General features: G+C 40.4%; 1 non-coding gene and 1 pseudogene across 1 annotated transcript; one reads left to right on the top strand and one right to left on the bottom strand.

The window, feature by feature from the left end:
* Window positions 1-7549: 7549 nt before the first annotated feature.
* Window positions 7550-7668, bottom strand: LOC111920913 (5S ribosomal RNA; annotated as a pseudogene).
* A 16930-nt stretch (window positions 7669-24598) lies between these two features.
* LOC111920920 (small nucleolar RNA R71) lies at window positions 24599-24701 on the top strand. Its single transcript, XR_002860017.1, has one exon. It is a non-coding gene; the product is annotated as a small nucleolar RNA R71 (small nucleolar RNA).
* The last annotated feature ends 297 nt before the right edge of the window (window positions 24702-24998 follow it).

Genomic DNA, 24998 nt, shown 5'->3' with positions numbered 1-24998 from the left:
ACTTGGAATGTAGCAGAGTCCATCTGCAGGAGCGGTGTCTCGCGGGTGCGCTTGTTATTCCTGCGGGATGGCATTTTCCTGCTGCATGTTGATAAGCCAGATCGTAAGTAATGATCGTCATTCCTGTTTGTACTCTATAAATTTCACGTCTCGTCGTGTGATTCTCATTGTTTCCATCTACATCCCTATGATGTATTTACGGTAGTAGGTAATCGCAGATTTGGCACGATTGTTACGTCTATCCTTAGAGTATATGGGCTGTTTCGGTTTCGAGATCCTTAAGTATATAGCGGTTTTGAGGGTTCGGTTGTGCATATAATTGAATTTATGTAGTAATCTGAAATAAAGATAGCACATAATTGTTCCATTGGTAAGTACCATCTTAGTCCATGAAAGAGAGTCATATCGGATAGTAGGGGGACAAAAGAAAGGTTGATCCTAATTGTTGTGGAAAGTGTCTGGTGGTCGTTCTGATGAAGTGGATGTTGGATTAATGTCTAAGTCCATAACTATAATTGGTAAGACTTGACCCGACCCGGCATGGTCCATTTGGGTTGCATGGCATCATGCACTTGGATAGACTATAATAAGAGAAATAAGACACTTATTGTTATTAGTATATTATAAGTTCTAGTATATTAATAATAAGAATAATGAGATTATTTAATTAGTATTGATCAAGAATTAATCTAGGATTAATTAAGTGATCAAAAGAAGACTAATTAAATATATGGGTTGATTGTGTAAATCATCCATACTTGTATAGTGGGCTAATGCTCCATGGATAATCAAGTTGGGCTAAAACCCATAGGATGGTCCATGGATGCTCCATGGTGTATTTGTACCCATGGATCATGGAAATGAAAGGCCATGTCAATTAGGGTTTACATGGTGTAACCCTAACTATATAAGCATCTTATTCTTGACCAAAATCGGCCACTAGTGTGTGAAGTAAAAGGGCTAGCTGATTCTCATGAGTGTAGAATTCTCTCAAGTTATTCCAAGAGTATTTGGTGTTGTGTGAACCATTTGAGGTGTCACACTTGGGGCACTAGGCACTCAAGCTTCATGAAGACTTTCTACACCAAAGAGGTATGTATTCTATCTTGCTATAGTCATTGTTTTGTATGCTAGATTAGGATAATACCTTGGATGTTCTTATTTGCATGTATAATAGAGAAAACATAGATCCAAGGTATTTAGGGTTGCATGTACACTTAGGAGTGTTAGAATGCTCAAAACCCAACAGTGGATGCACCTCGGAGACGAGCTACTTGTTGCTCGGTATCTCGTAGTCGTACCTCCCAAACTATCTGTCTCGCTCGGGAGTCTCCGTTCACTTCCTGTGTTTGTCTCTCATCTCTCTAAATAGCAAACCGCATTTGTTCCGTTCGATTTGGGGTGTCTTGAGCTCGGTTATCAATACCTCGGATGCACTGGATCATGACTGGGAGGGCCCGGTCAGCTGGTCCTTTATGACTAAGATCGAAGAGACCTCGGTTCCTACCGTGGTGTGGTCGTATCCCCTGCTGGTGACTCTATCTCCAAATATCGTGTGCCCAAGGGGGCATGGGGCCATCGGGGCCCACACTATAAGTCAGTACTCTGGCCCTACATGGAGGATTGATGACATCGGATTCTGAATCTGAATCATCATCATCATTGCCCCCGGGCTCTTCCTCTTCGAGGTCCACTATTGACTCGGCGGGTCCATCTGCAAGTTCTACTTTGTGTTCCTCCTCTGGTTTTTCCTCTGAGTCTCCTTCTGGGTCTTCCTCTGGGTCGAGCCACCCAGCCATTCCCTAACTAGGGAGATAGGGGTTTCCTGGCTAATGATACTCGTCTATAGTGTATTTCACGAAGGGGTGTAAATACTAGAAACAAATATCATACCAATTACTCCTATAGTAATTTAATTTTGTTTAGGTTTGGTTCTATAAGCTCTTTGGATAATTAAATGTTAAGTTTTTGATTCATTGCCCATCACAATTACTCCTAAACACATGTTGGTCGTATTTTGAGTGAATGTAGTTGATCAGGCTACATTGACCCCCAATACGACTACATAATTGCTCGAGTTTAATAGTGATGTTCAAATCCTCCAAAGACTTTTACTGTTCTTGTTGTGTTATTATTCTAAAATGCACACAAAGGTATGTATTTTAAATTATTATGTTCAAAGTTGTTTAGTCCCATTGTATTTATAGTTGCATATCCTGTATGACTAGATATGCTAGTTCACTATAAACAATGCTCTGATACCAATCTATCACACCCCCGAACCAGACGGCGGAAACGTCCGGGGGCTTGTGCGTGACTTCATCTTGAAATATCAACGTCCGGGGGCTTGTGCATGACTTCATCTTGAAATATCATTACAGTGAATATAAATGAAACATAACATCATCATCATCACACATGTAATATAACAACATTCATTGTTTACATCGAGTATTGTATTTGAATATTACATGCCAAAATAGTAAGAGTATGATGAAACAAAATATAACACAATATCCATTAGTTTGTTTCGTTCATCCTGCTTCAACGGTTTCCTGAGAATACAAGTTATTTTGAAAAATGGTCAACATAAAAATGTTGGTGATTTCATATGCATGTTTGTGAAAATGATTTGTATAACTTTGAAAACCACTAGAAAATCCTATATTTTCTGCAAACTGTTTAGTGTGTTTGTGTCAGAGTGTGTTTGTGTCAGATCTTGTATTAATGCATGTATGTTATTGTTTGTTTGACTAAAAAGGGTAAAGAGAATGTAGAGAGAATGTAAAGAGCATGTAAAGAGAATGTCACCTAGACTGAGTTAGTCTAACAGTAGCGAACAACTCAGGTGTGGGGTGTCATCCCCATATAGATCTATACACAAATCCCCGCTCTACCTCCAAGAGACTCTGGTTATAACTACAGGCTACGATCATACACTTAATAGGTGACAACCGACAAAACTCACTAGATCCTTAATCGAATTTACGCGAAGAAAGGTATAATCTCATTCCAGGCCCAATGAACCATGTAAGTGAACCACTAAAGCATCTCTATAACATGTAAATCATTTAAAGGCCCAAATTGGAAAGAAATTATATAACATGGGCCCGATATATATATATATATATATATATATATATATATATATATATATATATATATATATATATGAAAGGAAAACTAAGGCCCATTTCACATGTAAGGTATTTACAGGCCCAAATAGCACACAAATAGTATCCAAGGTCCGTCGCACATGTTAATGCGTCAATGAGGCCCAATGTCACACCCCAAAACCGAGAATGGCGAAAACATTCTGGGGCGGAGGACGTCATGTAATGTATCACAACAATGTAAAGTAGTAAACAAGCAACAACATCATCAATTGCATTAATATATAATTTTAATTACAAGTGTGTTCTTTCAAAGTATAAGACAACATAATAAATAATCAAAATAAAAGAGGAGTCTTGATTTCTCCGTCTTCACAAAACCTGGTTGTTGTACCTGTCTATTTGTGACCTGAGAATACAAGTTATTTTGAAAGCGAGTATCAGCAATAAAGCTGGTGAATTCATAAGTATTAATGTGTCTTTGAGTTGTAAAACTGGAAAGTAAAGACTTGTAAACATTTGGAGAAAATTTTGTATAAGTATGAAATGTTTGAAAGTAGTTGAAAACGTTTGAACACCCTAGCAAATCCCTAGAATTCCTATTAGTATAAAAGTAGTCTTCTACCAAGACCTAACTATTTTGAAAGCAGCCTTCTACTAAGACTAGACTGTACGCCTATTAATATTATTTTCTACCTCATCGATTATGTGAATGTGGCACATGGTAAAGGTATTAATAATATATTACCCGAATTTTTAATCCGTTTGCAATTGTCGTATGCAAAGTGTAAGTATTGTAGTATTTGTAATAAGTGGCTACTTTGTACTAATTTGCCTTAATTGAGGGTTAAGGCATAATGTGATGGCTAGAACCCATACTATACGCTCTCTATCATGAGATTTTGGGAGCCAAACATGAACCTGCATTTCTACAAGCCGCGAACATCCACATTACTATGATCATGTATACCCAATATAATAATCACAATGCAGAGTGATTCATTGGTATAGTTAGATCCTGAACTTGTTCCATGCTATAGCACCTTGTTATGTTAGCTCTGTTGTCGTGTATCGTAAGCGTATTCGTGTAGGCGTATCTATGTAAGCGTATTCACGTAAGTGTAATCATGTAAACGTATTCATGTAAGCGTATCTATGTAAACGTATTCATGTAACATGTAATGTATTAGTTACTCATCATAGTATCGTTGTATATGTTCTCTTTCTAGTATAGTTGTATATGTTCTCATTCTAGTATAGTTGTATATGTTCTCATTCTAGTATAGTTGTATATGTTCTCATTCTAGTATAGTTGTATATGTTCTCAATGTAATAAGTAATGACTCATGAATGAACAGACTCTTGTGTGATTCCTTGTACTTGGAATGGTAAATAGTATCTCCTAACTACACCTATTATAGTTACTAGTGACGTACGAGTATAACCGGAAGTATACCTTTGCTACCCAAAGGTACTGAACTGATTCAGGGAACCTTTATACCTATATATGTATACATGATATATAATTAATATTTAGACGACATTCGGATGAGCAACTAATGCCCTAAGGCCACATGCCAACAAGGAAAAGGATATAAAGTGAGCTAGTCGTCCTAAGTACTTTAAACATTATTTATATAACTATACATATCTAGGCATGCATTTTACAATATAAAAGCATAAAAGAAGTTTTGTAAAACCTTTGAAAAGTTTAATACTAAGAAACGATGACTTGATGTCAGTTTATAAAACGATTTGAAAGTATTTTGTTTGATAAGACAGTTTAAGTAATAAGAAAATCTTTGTTTGAAAACGCATTTGTAACAGAGTTTGAAAGGAAACTTACAGCATGTAAGACAGTTTGATAAAGAGTTTTAAACATGTAAAAACGTTTAAGAAATTCATGTGAAGAAATCCGCTTGGTAAAACAGTTAACGTTTAGTAAATCCATTTGCATGCTAGTTATTAATCACATTTGATTGATATAATAACTAAACATGTTTCAACTTGTATTCCCCCCCCCCCCCCATAAAGCATTTATAAACATTTAAAAACATTTAAAAGGTTAATTAAGGGGTATGAACTCACCTGCAGTGAGCGGATCGGATGGAAGTCTCGGACAAGTGCTTGGTGCATGTCAAGTGAAGACTTAGACACACACAATGATCCTAATAACATATGAAGACGTATATATATATATATATATATATATATATATATATATATATATATATATATATAATTAGTGTTTATAACACTAATTAAACATGTATAAACATCCTAATGTGAGGAAAACACTTTGGTCAAAGTGTTAGGAGGCCATTGGGTTGCAACAAAGGAGTGCAAGGCGTTATACGGGAGTTTATGGTCAATGGACCATTCTTGTTGGAGTTTACGGCCCAAGGGAGTTTACTCCTGGCCGTAAACTCTCAATTGGGTCACCAAATGAGGTTTAAAACTATTATAACTTAAGTGGTTAAGTATTTCAACGCTTAAACACAAGGTTGGGTGGGTTTAAGGTCCAAGAATGACCTTGTATGGTGTTTACGGTCTAAGGACCACTTCCCCATGAGTTTACGGCTGTAAACTCATGGTAAGAAGCACCATTTCGTTTATTGAAGTCCTTAGTTCAATGGTATAAAGTTCTATGCTAATATCCAAGGCTTACTAAGGTGTTAGGGGCATCAAAACACCCTTTGGGGGTGTTTACGGTTTTGGGAGATTCCAAAACCGTAAACTCATGTTCATGGGGGTTTTTGGTGTTTTTCAAGTGCTAAACTCATCAAGGGAAGGATCTATGCTAGTTGTCAAGGCTTAGAAGGAACTAGGGCATACTTTGGCACCCATTTTAGGGTTTACGGTCCAAGAACACATTGGACCGTAAACACCTTGTTCTTGGTGTTTCTTGGATGATTTCTTGATATATGGAAGTATAACAAGCTTTAATATACTCTAGGATAGAAGTACTTACAATCCGGACGGATGCTTGAAGATTCTTGGGAGAGAAATCGGGTTTTCTCTAGTTGAAATGGGAGAAATGAAGGAAAAATGGCTAAGTGCCATATATATAGTCCATGGAGTTTACGGTCCAAATTCCATTTGGGCCGTAAAATCCAAACTCTTGGAGTTTTTGGAACTTTATTAACGCACAACAACTCTAGAGTATACGTCCTATGTTTACCTCTTGAAGGGTTAAAGCTCAGAATGCTCAAACGGACACCAAACGTGCTAAAAGGTAGCAGAAATGAGTTTGACTTTCTATGAGGTGTTTGACTGTATCGGATAGAAAATTTCGGGTTGTCACATCATCACCACGTTAGAGAGAATTTCGTCCTGAAATTAGAATTTAGGTAAGGAGTAGGCATGAATAATCGAGTAGAGAGGTGGGGATACATCCCAATCGATTGGTTCTCACGCTCACAAGTGAATTCGGGTCCTCGGTTGGTATCCCAACGAACCTTCACTGATGGGAAGCTACTTGACTTCGTTCGCCTAACCATTCGGTATATGGTAACTACGGTTCTTTCACGAAGGTGAGGCTCTCGTTGATCTCGATCGCGTTGAGTGGGATTACGAGAGTCCTGATGGAAGGTACGTTTTCAAGTTCGAGTCGTGGATGGTAAAATGTACGTTACTGAGTTGACGGTGTAGGCTGGGTTTGTGAGTTACGGGACCGATTCTGGCAAGAATCTCGGAGGTCCTAACTATCTTGGATTTAGCTCTCCACGCTTTCTGAAGCGTATCAAGCCTCCCTAGAGTGAGACTTCCAAAAGGATATGATCTCTCACTTGGAATTCCAAAGGTTTCTTCCTCTTGCTTCTCTTCCCAGTCAAGGGCCACTCCCTTCTAAGTCAAAGTTGTAAGAGGTTCTGAATGAACTTTCGACAGTAGGTCAACGAGACCTAGAATTTGGCGAATTCCCGTTGGCGTCTTCGGTGCTGAAAAATTCTCAACGGTTTTGATTATTGGAAGGGTCTTCAATAATTCCCACATCACTAATAGTGTGCTTCAGGAATTCGACCCTTCAATTTCTAAAACTCGTATTTAGAGAATTTCATGAAGAGCTTCTCTGATCGTAATGTTTCCATGGCTTAACGTGGAGGCTACTTATGATTTCCTTCCTACTACATGAATAGATAAGTTAGTCATTTACAAGGACAATGATGAACTGATCCAAGTAAGAATGGTGTACCCTTATTCATTAAGTTCATGAATACTACGGGTGGATTGGTCCTATCCGAGGGGTATCGCTACGGATTCGTAGTGTCCGCATCGAGTTTGGAAGATTGTCCTCGAGGCATCCTTCACTAACACTTGTAACTGGTGATATTCGGATCTTAGGTCCATTTCTGAAAGGCACTTCGTTCCTTGCGGTTGGTCAACCAATTCATCTATGCGAGGCAGAAGGTAATGATTTCTAATGGAAGTCCTGTCGGGGTCTACACCACGAGGACTTCCCAAGGTGTTACCCATCCTAGTACTTCTCTCGCCCAAGCACGCTTATCTGCGGAGTTCTGATGGGATCCGGCTCATTAGTGCTGGTATGATCGCACCCGCTGAAGTCTGTCTTCTTGAAGAATAAGACCGGAGCTCTCCAAGGCGAGGAGCTTGGTCTTCTCATTCTATTGCTAAGTAGTCGTTAAGCTGTCCAGACGGTTCTTGTATCTCTGTGTGTGTCAGACTGTAGGTTGATTTAGTTACCGGAGTCGTATTAGGTTCTAAGTTTGTTCGCATGGAGATGCGATTACTCGTAGTCTTGGGTAGTCTCTGTCCTGAAGTTCATATTAGAAGTCATACATGGTTCATCAATCACAGTTTCGTGTATACGAGTCGTATATAATTATGATTGAAAAGGTAGTCGAATAACTGATTCTTCTTTAAGCTCATATCCCAACGAGGAAAAGAAGTTAAAGTGGAATCATCAATTCTAAACCTATAGAACCTTGATTATATACCACCCCTATGTATACATTCTTCAGTGATAGATCAACCGTATGGGTCTTTGGATCGAACTTGACGTACTGTACGAGTGGTGCTTCGGGGAGGTTTTGCTAAGGTTTCTTCGGAAACGATAAGAAACATGAGGTACTCTATGCATGAGTACTTCGGAGTTCTGGAATGACGACTTCACTAGAAGGGCAATTTCGGAGAAAGAGATGTGCGCACAAAACTGGTATTGTGCGGATCGAATTGACTCAATTCGTATGATAATGTCGGACTTACTTAGAAGTAAAAGACATTAGATTTGAACATAAAGGCGTTACAGACCAAACTCAACAGTACAACTTTTGATAGAGTTACAGTACTTTAGAGTACTATAGGAATGCTGCTGCGAATAAGGTATACTACAAAAGGTAAGTATACACAGCACGAGGGTTCCTGAACTGATGGGATCTCACAAAAGATAAGGCTCGAGTTTCACTAGTTTTAAACATATTTTATGGGTTTGTTACAACGCAACGCCTTAATTATATTAACGTGGGTCCGGAGTAGTCTATCCTGCGGCAGTGATCCTTAATATTCTCCCGTCTGAGCCGGAGTTCTTTGTTATGGGACAATCCTTCTTGAAATGCCCTATCTCACCGCATTGGTGACATGTCTGGCTAGTAGTAGCATTGGTGGTGTAAGTGATGTGTCAGGTTGGAGTTATATGGACGTGGGTGTTTTCATTGTTCTTTCGTTTTGGACAATTCCTTTGATAGTGTCCTATCCTTCCACAGCTATAGCAAGCCTGGCTGGCTCCATTGGTGGAGGTGGTTCTACAGAAACGGGCAATGTGCCCCAGCCTATTGCAATACTCGGCAGGCTCCGTTATGATGATAGCGGCACTTGTTACACTTCGGGAGTGTTCCTTCATAACGCTTGGCCGTTACAGAGGTGGCAGGAGTCGCCACTTGTTGTTGTCGCATGGCAAGCCTTTGAACTCGCTTGCGTTCTACTTGAGCTTGACATTTCTGTTTCTTGAACTCTGAGTTGTGGCTTTGGGTCGGATTGTCACAACGATCGGAAGTGTCAACCCCTTGGTCAGTCTTGTTCGTATTGCCAAGGTTGAAGTGTGCAAGCACAGCGGTCATGGCAGCTGTTACCGCGACTTGTAACGTAGCGGCATCGATCTGGAAGATAGGGGTTTCGTTGCTCGGTGGGCTATCTCTGGGTGACGACATGATTTTGTAATACGAAAGAAAAGGGGTTCGTGAGCTATTACGGTTGAACCTGTATAGGTTTGATTCTGACTAAGAGATGAGTTATTATACATGAAAACTTAGCTTATACACGTTATGATATAATCAAGATTGGGCGGATAATAAAATGTGTGATTCTACTCTAGTTTCACATCCCAATAAGGAAAAGAAACTAAATTAGAAACCTCACATTCTATTGTCTACCAGGTCTTCGTTATATATAACTCGGGAATGTATAAGCGAGGAAAATCATAATAATAACCTTCTTACGAATCCTTTTTAAAGAACTAGAATTTCTAGTAAAGGCTACCATTGACCCTATATGTACTTCGATCGTTCAATTAAAGAGTAAGAGTATGTTCTCGAAGGTTTGACCTACATCCCTATGATGCAGTCCTAGTACGGAGTAGAAGTATGTTCATAGAATGGTCTCAAGACGTTTGTCATCCAACATGGGGTACCATTGGTTGGTGGATAATATGATCCAACCTTTGAAAGAGGCTTGAAAATGATTCCGGAGTTAAATTACTATAGTCCAATGACTTGACTAAAGCAAGTTTCAGATAGACTCCAACGATAGTATGATGAAAGGTAATTGAACAAAGAGTGACACGAAAGTTAGCCGACTGTCAATATCATTGTTGTTTAAGATGTAATAAGTTCGGGGAAAATTGACCTTGTAGTAGGTCTTACATTACATCCGAAGTAGAAACGTCTTTGACAACATAAAGACCTAACTAAAAGTACTTACAGTACAAGGTAGCCACATAGAAAAGTGCTACACGGAACATAGATAGGAACACGGTTCCTTAAAACAAAGAAGGAAGGTAAAGTATCTCCTACTGGCGACGGTCACCCCTATGGCCCTTAGTTCAGCTAGTTGACGTTCCATATCAAGCAGGTATCTTTCGTACACCCTCTGACGTACTCGGAGCTCTATGACTTCGGCTCGGGTTTCAGCTAGTGCTTGTAGCAGGGTCTCATGGTTTCTCTCAGATCTTTCACTTGTGTGATCAAGGCGATTGGTGCGAATGGTATGCATTCTTGCATTGTCATTAACCTCTTCGATACGTTGGAGAGCCATCCTGCCCTGAATTTCGTTTCGGGAAACTCTATGGATCAGGATTGGTAGAACTCTGTTTGCTGAGCTCCCTTCGTTTACGTTGTAGAAGCTTCGGTCTCCATTAAACGGAATAGGTTGATCTTGATCTTTGCTCCATGTTTCCAAGCATTCTACCCAAGGAGGCGTCGGGCCATGAAAAGCCGGACGAGGGTTAGGATTTGGAATGGGAGCTATCGGGGGTAGGTTCTCAACCTCGGGTTCGGAGCTATCATCATCCGAAAGGTCTTCAGCATGGTGATCATTCAAAGGGATTGGATGATCATTCTCGGGTTCTTCTCCAAACCATCCAACATTGCCTTCATTCGGAAGGTACGGGTTGCCGTGGGGATGGAGTCCAGCCATGTTATCTACACGAGAATTGGGGTAAGGAAATAATTATTACCCGAACTATCTAGATAATTATTAGAAAATATTCATTAGTTACATCACTTTTTTAAAGTGCATACCAGTTATATGTAATCAAAACATGATAAGCCTTCGAATAAGTGACCTTAACTCCAAATTCGAAAGGAATAGGGGTAAAGCAAAAATTTCACAGATTCTAAGTCTATGACATCCTAGTTACATATAACTTTGGTGTATCCACTTAACAACTATCAACTTAGTAATGAAGATCCTTTTTAGTTCTCAAGTAAGTAATTATAGTAACACAAAATACTCCTATAGTATTTTAGACTTAGGTTCTGTTATAATGTTCTCATTGTGGTAGTGTTGGCAAGTTTTTAGACTTGTTGACACATCACAACCATTCATGGGCATGTGCTAATCACTCCTCGGACCAGCATAGTTGATCAGGCTATGCCACTCCCAAGACTGACCATACATCCCCGATCTTACCTGTGATATTCAACAATCATAATACTTTTGTTCTTGTCATTGTGACATAGATTTTAGTATGAATGCAGGCACATATACTTTGTTAAATATTTTATTATTTAAAAGTATAAACTATTGGTCAGAGTATTTTTAATCCCATTGTATTTATAGTTAGAATATATCTTTTATGGGTTGACATAGTTATAATATATCCCATTGTATTTATAGTTAGAAGATATCTTTTATTGTAAATTCAAATAGTATACATGACCTATCACACATAAAAATGGGCCACTAAGGCCCAATAACCTAGAAAATGATCAAATTAATTCGTTTGTTAGTTTATCGTTGGTTTTGGTTCAAATATTCACTAAAATCGCATAAAAGAAAGAAGAACACATATAAAACTCATTTCCAGACCCAATAAACATGTAAGTGGACCACTAAGGCCCACTATACGTGTCTATTATTTCCAGGCTCAAAGGAATATGAATGTCTATCCTAAGCCCAATATACATGTAAAAGGACACTAAGGTCCACTAAACATGTATATTATTTCCAGGCCCAATAAGGATATGAATAACGTTTTTAACCCGTTTGCTATTGTTTTATTTATTTTAGCTTGATTATTTACAAAGTTGATACAAAAAGCCCACCTTTTGTAAAAATGACGTTCTTGGCCCAATAAACCAAAAATTTACAATTAAGGCCCACTTTTTGTAAGAATAACACTTTAGTCTCCATTTTGTTCAAAACTTGTGTTGATGACTAGTTTGTGGTAACAATAACATTTTAAACCCATTTTTGGCTTGATTTTTGTGGAAATACACATTTTTCTAGTTTTGGGTTTTTCCAACCTAGTTTTTGGAAAATTTGTAGAAAAATTATCGTAAGTCGAAATTTTGATCCGTAAATTCTAGAATTTTGAAATTTTGTCTACTTTTTTCACAATTTTTTTCATAATTTTTAATGGCTTCTAACAAGTGTGAAATTGCTCACCTTCACAGGCTGGTCCGAAATTATTTCAAATCTGATAGGCAGTTTTGTAAAATTCGCCAAAAATCGTAGAAACATCGTATGAAAACGTGAGAGTAGTCATTTTAAAGGTATAAATCTGAACTTTATCCATGTAAAACAGTTTTTAAAATTACGTCCATTAAGATGGTCAAAACAGTCCGAGATTGGACCCAAAACTTTTCTGTCAAGGGCTGTTTTATGAATTTAATTTATAAATCTTAGAGCACAACACCGATTTTAGCTATTTAAAGTGTATAAACCCCAGATCTACTAGTTTACATGTATTATAGGTGATAACACATATTTTTCTCAAGGTTTTTATGAAGATCCAAGAGTCAAACTTCATGTTCTTAGCATATTTTTAGTTTTATGAAGTAAACAACACAAAATCACCAAATGGTTCAAGAAAATACACATAATCATGCATATACACATAGATCTACACATAAGACTTGTATTCTCCCCCAAAAACCAAGTAAAAATCGAAAATAGGGGGTATGAACTCACTTGGTTTGAAGATTTCGGTTTTGGAAGAAGATTTGGAAGAGCTTTCGGCCTTGGATGTTTCTTTGAAGAGGTTGTTGGAACTAAACTAGTTTTTGGAAACCACAACCGAAAATAGAGTGTAAGAATGAGAGCTTTTCCTTGTAATGTTAGAAGGAAAATTATAGAATTTAACATAAATTACCAAGTTAGAGAAAAACTTGCAATGATCCTCTTGATTCACACTTGTATTACTCGAAAATTTGAAGGGAAAAGGTGAGTGAATTTCCTTGAGTTTGAGAGTAAAATGGAAGAGATCATTGAAAGTTAAATGATGGTGGTAGTGGCCGAGAGCATGAAGAAGAGGGAAGAAGGAGATTATATATAAGTGTGGTAGCATGGAAGCATGAGATTTCTTGTTACATGGGGGTAATGTGCCTAGAAATCCTATAGTCCATAATGAGGGGTCTTTGTATGAATTAGTTAGATTTATTCATTTTTTATATGAGTTGGGCCGAGAATGGGCTTGACAAGATGATAGAATGGTTTTGGGCTCCTTTTGCTGGGCTTGCTCAAATTTATGGAGTTTGAGAATACTTTTCGGCCCATTGGGCCCCTTGTTAAGGTTCTCGGCCCAATGAAGCCCAATTAAAGAGTTTACGGCCCATTAGGGCAAATGAAATCTTTTATTGTAACATCCCAAAATACGACCCAAAAATTTTGTTTTAATAATAATAAAAATCATATGTTGAACGACATATTATAAAACCATACGTGAAATATCTCAAACCATAATAAAATGTCATGATACAACTGTATCAAATCAACTAAGTATCAAAACAATCTCCCAGGACAAAAACTGAAGCTGTGGTATGTGCGATGCCATCATCCCGAGCTCTTCCCTTTACTTGCGGAAGTACCTGAAACCAAAACTGAAATTCTAAGCAAGAAGCTTAGTGAGCTCCCCCAAATTACCTCATACCATACAAACATATAACAATTACTGGGCCTTGCCTACTACATCGGACCAAAGTCCGGAAACTGCATCGGACTGAAGTCCGGAACTAACCAGGGCCTTGCCCTCTGCGTCGGACCGAAGTCCAGAAACTGCATCGTACCGAAGTCCGGAACTAACTGCATCGGACCGAAGTGCGGAACTGACTGCATCGGACACAAGTCTGGAACTACTGAACGTAGCATGGCATAAACATATTAACTAACACAACAACATATACTGCATACTGCTTCGGGCCATAACCCGAAACACATAACACGCAAACCTGTCTGAGCCACGAAGGCATCAAACATACTAACTACTGCATCATACCGAGGTCCGGAAACTACTACTAATTGAACGAGTCGGCATTGTGGCCTTAGACCCGTTCCTACTGGAAGGAAACTCACCTCGTGAACTGGCTGTTGAGTGTGTGGCCCTGGAAGCTATCTGCTGCTGCTCCGATATCTCCCCGGCTACAATTCCACAAACACACACAACCAAATACTAATAACTGTGTTGGGGTAAAATGACTCTTTTACCCCTGGCCAAGGTCAACTCTCCCGGTCAAAGTCAACTTACAGTTGACCTGACTCGCCGAGTTGGGCCGCCAACTCGCCGAGTCCCTACTCTCACTTCTCAATCCTATTCGCTGCAACTCGTCGAGTATGGCATCAACTCGACGAGTTTCCTTTCGATTCTAGAACTCAGACTATCTGCATCCGACTCGCCGAGTTGTATGAGCAACTCGACGAGTTGTTCTCGAACTAAGAAGATTCCCTTGGACTTGCCGAGTTGTATGAACAACTCGTCGAGTCCCTCCATTACTGAGTCTGACCTCCGGCTCACTGAGTTCATTCTACTACTCACTGGTCCCCACTCGGAATCACTCAAAAAGGGGAAAAATCGGGGACTCGCGGCTCGACTCGCCGAGTCCGAAGAACGACTCGCCGAGTCGCATGCATGCAGTTACTATAAACTCGATTCTGCTTGAATCCAGCTCATATAACTTGTAGATCTGGGCTCCTCATGCTCGATTAACACATAAAGATTCTATCTTTATGTGCCCATAAGTATCCATGAAGATTAAAAGGCACAAAAAGCATAATAAAGGCTAGATCTAGGGTTCTCATGCAAAGCAACTTCGAAAAGGCAATAGATCAGGGCTCTACAACTCCTAAACGAACAGATATAGGGATATCTCGACCCATCAAGGCATCCATACAACTATAAAGCTTAGAAAATACATTAAACTAGCCTTAGAGGTGTTCCAATGGGGGTTTTAAGCACAAAACAGAATGATTCCGAGATATACCTCAATGAAATCTGATTTTGGCCTTGGATCTTTGCTCTACACCTCTTCTTTTTGGTCCTTTCCTCTTTTTCTTCTTCAAACCTTCAAGAATCCACACAAAACACTTTAATCAAACAAGGAATGGTTTAGGGTTTCTCACAGGCTCTCTGAGGGTGAAGGAGGCGAGTTTAGGGCACATATCATTCCTTAAATAGTGAGCAAACCCGGGGATTTAGGGTTTCTTCCAGACAGGCGGACTCGCCGAGTCCTGAGTATGGACTCGTCGAGTCGCCGACTTACACGTGCTTGAAATCCCGTCTCTACTCGACGAGTCGGGCTATAGACTCGCCGAGTCCCTCAGGAAAACTTCTAAATAAATAAACATGAAAACAAATTACCAGAGACGGGACTTTACAATTCTCCCCCACTTGACTCAGACTTCGTCCTCGAAGTCTGCTACGGCTGAATCTGCAAACAACTCCTGGTAGTGCTCTCTCATCTCCTCCTCAGCCTCCCACGTCCACTCAGACCCATTCCGGTGCTGCCACTGCACCTTCACTAACTCAACCACCTTGCTCCTCAAGATCTTCGTCTTCCGATCCAAGATCGCTACCGGTCTCTCAATATAACTCAGGCTGCTATCGACCTGAATGTCCTCCAGGGGCACCACCGCGGACTCGTCCACCAAACACTTCCTTAATTGGGAAACATGGAAAGTGTTGTGAATCTGGCTAAGCTCTGCCGGAAGATCTAACCGATACGTAACCCGTCCAACCCGGGACAAAATCCTAAAAGGACCAATGAACCTGGGGCCTAACTTGCCCCTCTTCCGGAACCTGATGACACCCGTCCAGGGTGAGACCTTCTGGAGGACCATATCGTCCACCTAGAACTCCAAGTCTAAACACCTCCTGTCAGCGTAGCTCTATTGCCAACTATGTGCAGTCTGCAGTCTACTACGAACCTGTTGAATCAAATCGGTCATCTTGAGCACCACTTCGGTGCTCCCAATGACTCGCTGACCGACCTCGCCCCAACAAATCGGGGTCTTGCACTTCCTCCCATAGAGCATCTCAAAGGGAGGCCGATCAATACTCGCATGGTAACTGTTGTTATACGAAAATTCCGCTAACGGAAGATACGTATCCCAACTGCCACCGAAGTCTAGGACACATGCCCGGAGCATGTCCTCGAGAGTCTGAATCGTCCTCTCGCTCTGCCCGTCCGTCTGAGGGTGGAAAGCGGTGCTGAAATGGAGACGAGTACCCATCTCGTCGTGAAACTGCTTCCAAAATCTGGATGTAAAACGGACGTTTCGGTCTGACACCACCAATACCGGCACTCCATAACGTGCCACTACCTCCCGCACATAGATGCCGGCTAACTTTTCCGCCGATATACTCTCATGGATCGGTATAAAATGAGCACTCTTCGTCAACCGATCCACTATTACCCAAATCGAGTGTACCCCACGTGCGGTCCTGGGAAACTTGGTGATAAAATCCATGGTGATGTCCTCCCATTTCCACACGGGAATGTCTAACGGCTGAATCTTGTCGTGAGGCCTCTGGTGTTCTGCCTTGACCTTCCTGCAGGTCAGGCACCTCTCTACATACCAGGCAACATCCCGCTTCATGCAGGGCCACCAGTAATCGGGTCGAAGATCTTTATACATCTTCGTCGCCCCTGGGTGGATAGAAAATCGAGATTTATGAGCCTCGTCCATCAGCACCTGCCGTACTCCGCCCCAGTACGGTACCCACACTCTCCCATGAAGAGTCAAAAACCCTCGACTATCATAATCGAACGAAGCTACTCGGCCCACTATCCTCTCGCACTTCTGCCTTTCCTCCTTGAGGCACTCAACTTGTGCCTCTCTGATCCGCTCCAACAACGGAGTAATCACCGTCATCCTCAGACATAAGTCTCTGATGGGGGTTGTTGTCGCCTTGCGGCTTAGGGCGTCGGCCACTACGTTGGCCTTCCCTGGATGGTAAAGGATCTCACAATCATAATCCTTCAGCACATCCGACCACCGTCTCTGCCTCATGTTTAGATTCGACTGATCCATAAGGTATCTCAAGCTCTTGTGATCCGTGTAAATGGTAGAACGGACCCCATAGAGGTAATGTCTCCAAATCTTGAGGGCAAACACCACCGCCCCCAGCTCTAAATCATGGGTAGGATAGTTAGCCTCGTGAGGCTTCAACTGTCTCGAGGCGTAAGCTATCACATGGCCTCGCTGCATCAATACTGCTCCCATACCTGTGATTGAGGCATCACAGTAGACTACAAAATCCTCTACTCCCTCTGGCAGGGTAAGGATCGGGGCCTCGCACAATCTCTGCCTGGGGGTCTCAAACGCCGCCTGCTGCTCAGGCCCCCAACGAAACACCACCGACTTCTTGGTCAATCGGGTGAGCGGTACTGCTATCTTGGAGAAATCCTGAAAGAATCTCACGTAATACCCTGCCAAACTGATGTGCACAAAAGTACTCACTAATTTTAATATTTATAACCTAACAAACTTAACTAACTATGCACTTATAGGCAGTGTACCTAGTCAGATTACAGTATAGCTTGGGTAAGTCGTGTGTCGATCACAGGGAACGGTGTTCTAATTAATTTACTTACTATTAAATTAACCTAATTATTAACAAGTTTAAAAGGGGTTTTATCTGATTTTACAAGATCAGACGAACTTAAATCAAATTCAATAAGTAAAAACACACTCTAGTTTAGTTTGAATCCACTTCTTCCTTATGGCTAGCTAATGATTATGGATTATTAAGTTGGTTTTTAGTTGTATTAGTAATTTAGTTCTAACTTTACCAATAATTAACTAATTCATGTCAAACCATGTATGTTCACACATAATTAAACACAGAACTAATTATGAATGTAAATATGCTATGTAAGGTTTGTAATGTAAACGCAATTATGGTCACAATACACGTTCTCTAGCACAACTAAGCTTATTTACTCTAATTACTAACTAAGATTGGTCAATCCTAGCTCTAACAATTCAATGTTCACTAAATCATCAGGTAAACAAGTTCATGTAGTTAATGGTCACTAAGCTACACAGAACATGCAATCAAGCAATTAGAGAAACAAACAATAGCATGCTAGGTAATACAAATCAAACACAAGCAATTTTTACCAACTAAACTTAATCCATAAACATTGAACTATTCATAAGTTGGAAGCTTCATCTAGCTAAACAAGAATAGCTAGATTCAGCTGCTCATCATAGCAACTAATAAACCAACACAACTTAAAGTAATAGAAAACATGTTCTTAATTAACTAAAATATAAACCTTTATTCTTTTTGGTGTTAAAAACCTTCTTCTAGAACCCTTCTTTCGCTCCAAATCGTCTCCTGGAACTCTTTCCTTCAGCCAAAAGGTTCTCATTTTCGTAATAATCAGGAACACTTAAATAAACTCCAAAAACTCGCGCCACGTCGTGGCTATCCAGGCCAGGTCGTGGGCTTCAAGCTATCCGTACCGTGCAAGGAATCCTCCGAATCGCGATGTTTATCTTCTAGAATCCTCATGCCACGTCGTGGCCGACTTTGCCACGTTGTGAATTCAGTATCTTTTGTGGATTTATTCTTTTCTTGTCTTTCAAGTCTCCCATGTTCTACATATTGTCACTTTTGGTCCCTCTCTTCGAAAATCCTTTTAATTGACTGAAAATAACAATTTAAAGTCATAAGTACCATTATTCTAAACATATTATCAACTTATTAATAAAAATATACTTAAATATTGCCTAAAAATAGGTATAAATATGGCAATATCAAAATACCCACACTTATGCTTTGCTTGCCCTCAAGCAAATTTAAACTTAACTCTTAATTACTAACACCACATAGAACAATCCAACTCTAGCTCAGCCATTATGCCAAGACCTCAACGCATGCATTTGTGTCTAAAATTTTCCTAAAGTACCCCCATACTTTAAATACTCACAATCTTCATAAACACTCGCCCACTTTTTCTGAACAATGCTCATTTTATGCAACCCTCCGAATCCATCCGCAGAAAACCTCCTTATCCTCAAGGTATTTTTAGTTGAGCAACCTAAGCATACATAATCTAGAATTACAATCATTGATACCACTATCTAGTTCTTTTGGAATTCTTCACTTCTTTGACATTTGATCTTTGATTTCTTAGAATTCACCACCTTATTTGATTTGATTTCTGGTATCTTCAACTTTTTGAATTTCTTGGAATTTTGATCTTTTAATCTTCACTTTATTTGCTCCAAAATTCTTCAAACTTTACTCGTAATTCTCTCTTTTTTTTACATGTACCTCACTTTTTTCACTCAAAACCTACATGCTTAAGCAGAGGCGCTCAACCTCAACCTTTATCGGTTAATGATAATAATTTTCCTGGATACATTTCAGGTTTAGGCTGCTAAACATATTGCATCCCTCAAACCGAGCGGGGTTATGATTTTGTTCCATGATTTCACTAAAATAAGGGAGGCCACAAATGCACTATAACGTGTATTGGCTCAACTAAACATTTGAACTTTCATCGGATCATCCCACATAACACTAGCAATTAAAATTATTACTAGATTCAATTATTAAAAATTTCAATTTTCAAATTTTCAATTTTTACTATCAAATTCTATGATTATCTAGCAATTTACTTTTTCTACCCCTACCCCACACTTATTTCATACTAAGCCCTCATTGTATTCATAAAAATAAATCAAAATTAAATAAAAGGGAGAAAAAGGAACAGACTCCCCTGGGGTAGTGGCGTGAGCATCTCCAAAAGTGTGGAAAATGTGCATCCGGAATATGGACCTCCAAAAATAGAAACTCGGTGTAGAACTGGGTGAATACGTAAATAAACCACGAAGATGACTCGGAACTTCAATGCTTCTAAGCGAGGGTGCTAGTAAGTAGAAATGTGGGCAAGGATAAACTGATACACGTCGTGGCAGAGAGCACCACGTCGTGATATGAGATAAAAACGCGAACACAAAGCTGCTTTATTTCTTCAAATTTCATGAGCGCCACGACGTGGCGTAAGGAGCTCACGTCGTGGAAACTGGACATCAGCAAAAAAATATGCCTTATTTCTGAATGCACCCTAGCAGCTTGACCAATGTCTAAATGGTTTACGACGCTTCTATGTAAATATACTTCCCAACTGTAACCTCTCTCCTACTAACGTACCCCACACTTGTCTTGAATTGTGGGTTCCAACTCACGACTCTAAGTTTCCTTGACTAGACAAACACGACTCTAGAGTTAACCTTATATGCTCCTTAGAATTCCAATGCTAATCTGAAAAATGGAACAACCCAAAAGAAATAAAAGAGTAACATCATAGTTCAAGAAAGTTTTACATTACAAACCAAATTCAAACATAAAAAAAAACTACTTAAAACAAAACAAAATAAAAAGAAAAGGAAATCAATCATCATCTCCTTGGCCCTGCGCTCCACTTGGTCCTGCCCCGTCATTCTGCAGACGCCATAGCTCCTCCCATGTCGGAAAATAAGGATATTGTGGTGGCATAGAGGGTGGTCGGGTCACACCCAAATGCGAATAAAGACCCTCAGTAAGCTGGGTATGATAAATGGCATGCCCCCGGAGATTATCCAAATAAGTTACCACCTGACTCTGAAAAGGGTCGGTGGGCACTCCCTGTACATACTGTGAAGTAGCACGCTCTCTCTCGACCTCACCTCTAGCTCGTACATTCTGACGCCGTGGTCTGGCTGGTGGTTGCTGCCCTGGTTGCGCCTCTTCTTGCTCGTCATCTATCGGCGGTATAACAAAACGACCCCCGACATTCACCACTGCCCGCATAACTCCCAAGACTTGAATAGTCAAATCTGTGTCCGGGAATCGAGTAAGATTCCTCACAAAGTCAAGGGTCAAAATATGATATGACCTAGCAAGGCGAGTAACCAAATGCCCCCCGTAATCAGACTCCCGGGCCTAGAATTGGCCGCTTTCTTCCCCATGAACCTCGCCAACATATACGGTAAATCACAGCAAACTCCCGGGGTAATAAGAGTCCATAAATAAAACAAATTCTAAATGGAAACTTTATCACCATGATGCTTGTGATTTATTGAAAAAGTGATCAGGCGATGTAAAAATCGGAAAACAGGATTCCGAATTTGTGACTCACTCGAGTCACGAGTATTGTACTCATGGCTAGAAATGCCCCACCAGAACTGAACATCCATAATACCGGGATTAAAATCCCGAACGCATCCAAGCAAGAACGGTATGAAAAACGGAGATTGAGTCTCCACTTCAGTATAAAGCCCCATACGCCAAGCGAATTCCCGAAGACTACACTCTCTATAAACACCACCCAAACGAAACACAAGTGCTCGGTTGTAGGTAAAATCAATAGTGCGTTCCTCGAAGCATATGGTAGAGAAAAACTCCACCGATAATTCCCGGTATACAGGTTCTTGAATGGCAAACAAATTCCTCCACCCATGACAAGTGAAAGAAAATTGATCTCCTACGTATGTTTTCAACCAATAGCGTCCCAACTCAGCGACCATTCCCACACCACCGAGCCATCCCCAATCGATAATTGGGGCTATCGCAAATTCCCTATTGTACAGCCATCCCAGCCGATTCTCATTAGTAGTTAACAATGGTTGGGGAATGTTTTGAGGAAACTGATATAAGGGATGTATGCTCGCCACATCAATCGGGTTTTCCTCCCGCGGAATAGCTCTTCGTGGTCCCATTTCTGCATACACAATCAAACCAAAGCAGCAAACATCCAAAATATTAAAACAATTAAAACTGTCTGCCAGAAGTCACGACGTGGCCTGGCTCGCCACGTCGTGGACCGCAGTCGCAAGCTGTTTGTGGATCGGTCATATTGTACGCGGTTTCTACCAAAATTAATGCTTGGGGTTTTCTCCTATGGACATTTAAGGGACATGCAACCTAGAATCAACAACTAGTTTCAACCAATTTCGTAAATCACATAAACCCTAACCATGAAAATTTAAAATTGTAATAACTAACTACAATTAATGAATAGAACACATACCAAGTAGAGTTAATTGACAAGAACTTGCAAGGAAATTGGAAGTAGATTAAGAAATTGGTTGTGGGGTATTTGGTTCCCGTTCGTGCAGAAGTATCAAAGGGAATAGGGATTATTGGTCAAAGGGTTTTAAGGAAATGGTCCCCCCTGACTTTTTAAAGGCCACGTCGTGGGTAGCTATACTCACATCATGGACTTCGAAACTGTCATCTGGTCCCGTGTTTTCATTTTTACCATGACGTGGCTGTATCTGCCCACGTCGTGGAAACTGCCTGATTGCAAAAGTTTTCAAAATCATAAATTTTAACTATCTACTTTGCATTTCATTTATTAATTAAGGTTCCCACAGCTAATTCTTTACTAAGTATCAGTTATTGGATGATGAGTTGATATCTTTCCTAATTAAAACAAAAAAAAATTAACAAAAAAGAAAATGCAAACAAAGCTCGGGTTGCCTCCCGAGAAGCGATTCTTTTTCTTGGAGTCATGAGCTGGACTCCGTGCCTTCTACGTTGAATCTTCTGAAGAGTCCACCACTAAGATCTTTTGTTCTTTGAATCGCCTCTTGTAATCTTGAACTCGCCTTTTATATGCCTTCTTTGAATTCTCCTTTTTAGCTTTTCCCTCTTCTTCAAGCTTGCGTTTTGTGCCCTTAGTTTGTTCCTTGCACTCCATAGCATCCTCCTCCTCTTTCACCATCGGCTTTGTCACTTTTGAAGTGACCTCCTCTTCATCACTTGTCATCTCCTCATCCTCTTTGCTCACCCAAGAAGGCGGACTCTTGTAAGCTATGACTTCAATCAAATATGGAACAAATGCCCTCGGTTTTGTTCTTTTGACTTGATGAACCACCTTGATCTCTTCTTCCATAAGCTTTTCCAGTTCTTCTAGTTCATTGTCTTCATTAATTGTGAACACCTCTTCTTGAACTTGATCCTTTTGGAAGTCATCTTGTATTCCAAAAACTTCTTGTTCATCTCCAACCCTCAAAGTGAGCTTAGACTCGCGAATATCAACAAGAGCTCCAGCAGTGTTAAGCAATGGATGACCAAGGATTATTGGAACATCGGGATCTTCCTTCATATCCAAAACTACAAAGTCTATTGGAAAAACAAATTTTCCAATTTTCACCAAAATATCCTCCACGATGCCCCGGGGTTGTGTCACTGAACGATTCGCCTTGTGAATCTTCATTTTTGTAGCCTTCATCTTCAAAATTTCTAATTTTTGATAAAATGAAAAGGGCATCAAGTTAATGCTAGCCCCAGAATCGGCTAAAGCATTAACCTTCATTTTATTACCAAACTCACACGGAAGAGTGAGGCGTCCAGGATCCCCCATCTTTTCTGGTGTCTCTCCCAACACGGCTTTTGAGGTTTGTTCACTTAGAACCACCTTAGACTGCTTCTTTAATTGCCTGTGAGTGTCTATCAAATATTGCAGTAATTTCTGGTTCTCGGGAGTTTTGGATAAGGACTTGACAAAGGGGGTATTAATCGGGATCCTCTTCACATGCTTTACAAACTCTATATGCTCCTTCTCCAGTAGACTAAGTGCAGCTCGGGTTAGAAATGACAAAGGTAGCTGATAAGCTGGAACGGGTTCAAAGAGTTTTTGATCAGACATGCGCCACGTCGTGGCCAGAGGAGTGCCACGTCGTGGCGAAGCTGGTTTAGCAACTTTTTCACTTTCGAACTTTGACTTCTTGGGTTTTGGATCGGGCTGCTGTGGTTCTTCTTCCAATGCCTCCAGGAACTCAGAGATTGCATCTTCTTCAATATCGATGGCCATTACTGAGATTGGGTCTTTACTTCGGGATTCTTCAGGGACAATTTTTCGTGAACCAGAGTGGCTAGTTGACCAAATTGTACTTCAAGGTTATGGATGGAGGCTTGCTGATTCTTTATTAAAGTTTGTTGTTCCATAATAGCAGTATCAGTGGCATCGTGTCTCTTTTCTGAAGCTTCCATAAATTTCATCAAAATGGTCTCTAGGTCGGGTTTCTTCTCGGCTGGTGTCTGCTCCTTTTGATAAAAGCCTCGACCTGTCTGCCTATACTTCTCTTCTTTTTGCTTCTTATACTCTTCATATGGCAGCCACTCCTTCTTCGGTTTCCTCCAGTCCTCATCAAACTTATCCCCACTAGAGTAGCACACTTGAGCTTTTCTGTTCCCAAACTCATCTACATTGCAGTCCTTGGTCAAGTGTGGACCACTACATCTCTCGCAACCCACTCTTATGGCATGTATCGACTGGTCCATTTATGTTATCCTTCGATCCATATTATTCAGCATGGCCATGACAGCTGCTATTTCTTCAGTTTGGGCCCCTCCACCGCCTTTGATTCCATCTTGCCTAGGGTTGTGGTATTCGCGAGAGTGCTTCGTGAATTCTTCAATTAGCTCCTTGACCTCCCTTGGGTTTTTCTTTGTCAAAGGTCCTTGAGAATCAAGGAGTTGTCTTGTCATAACGTTGACCCCATCATAAAAGATTGGCATCTCTTGCTGCACATTTAGATCATGTTGAGGGCAATTTCTGAGCAAGCCCTACCGCTCCCATGCTTCGTATAATGACTCCCCGGCTGCTGCTCAAAGTTGGCTATTGCCTTCTTGAGTTTGGCTATCTAAGCAAGACTGGTCCAGGAATTGCTCACGCATTTGAGCCCAAGTGGTAATTATACCCGATGGGAGTGCTTTTAACCAATCGTTAGCAGCTCCTTTGAAAGTGATAGGAAGCATCCTAAGCAAGACTGTGTTTCTGTTGACATTTGGGACATTGAAGTAATCTGCAATGTCGTTGACTTCATCAAGATGCTTAAAAGCATCCTCATGATCTTTCTCGAAAAATGGGATGTCCTTCAGTGCAGTCAATATGTGCCCCTTCAACTCGAATGTGGCAGTGGCAGGTATTGCGG

Source organism: Lactuca sativa, chromosome 5 (genome assembly GCF_002870075.4).
Source record: "Lactuca sativa cultivar Salinas chromosome 5, Lsat_Salinas_v11, whole genome shotgun sequence".
In the NCBI taxonomy this organism is placed as follows: Eukaryota; Viridiplantae; Streptophyta; class Magnoliopsida; order Asterales; family Asteraceae; genus Lactuca; species Lactuca sativa.
This window is presented reverse-complemented; position numbering and strand designations above follow the sequence as displayed.